General features: G+C 53.0%; 1 long non-coding RNA gene across 1 annotated transcript in view; it reads left to right on the top strand.

Moving 5' to 3' along the window:
- The first annotated feature begins 363 nt into the window (after positions 1 to 363).
- The window catches only part of LOC108448823, an 8,252-nt gene continuing 8,107 nt past the window's right edge, over positions 364 to 508 (top strand). The window contains exon 1 of the long non-coding RNA XR_001864846.1: positions 364 to 504. This is a non-coding gene — a long non-coding RNA (uncharacterized LOC108448823). The remainder of the gene's footprint in view (positions 505 to 508) is intronic.

The raw sequence follows: 508 nt of genomic DNA, 5'->3' as shown, positions 1-508 counted from the left end.
TTTCCCTATATAAAACCCTGGGAAATGGTTGGTGAGTTCCTCTTACCTCCTCTTGAAGCATTTCTCATCCACTCCAGTTCCATGGATGGAGAGAAGGGACACAGGTTACGTGCTCGGTGGGGAATGACCTGCTCCTTGTAATGGACACAGAGATGGGGCTGGGGCTCAGCCTCACCTGAAACATGTAAGGAAACTGCACCAAAGACAAGGGGGGGTGGGTTTTTTGTAAAAATTTATTCAGCGTAGTCTGGCAGAGGTTATACACCAACATCTGCAGCGTGCTCTGCACACACTGCAGCACATCTTGGGGGGATGGCCTGCAGTGTATATCCCACATTCCAGCCTGGAGCAGGGCTGGACAATGGCATCATGTCAGGAACCAGAGGAGATGGAGCTGAAGGTGCGAGAGAGGCAGCGTTGGGTGAGATTCATTCAGGGCTGACTGTGGCTGCACCAGGAGGGAGGGGAAGGATGTCTAAGGCAAGCAGAGCAGGATGCCTGGCTGTGG

This window comes from Corvus brachyrhynchos, unplaced genomic scaffold (assembly GCF_000691975.1).
Source record: "Corvus brachyrhynchos isolate BGI_N302 unplaced genomic scaffold, ASM69197v1 scaffold99, whole genome shotgun sequence".
NCBI classification, from domain to species: domain Eukaryota; kingdom Metazoa; phylum Chordata; class Aves; order Passeriformes; family Corvidae; genus Corvus; species Corvus brachyrhynchos.
The sequence above is the reverse complement of the archived record's forward strand: the minus strand, read 5'-3'. Positions and strand labels throughout refer to the sequence as shown.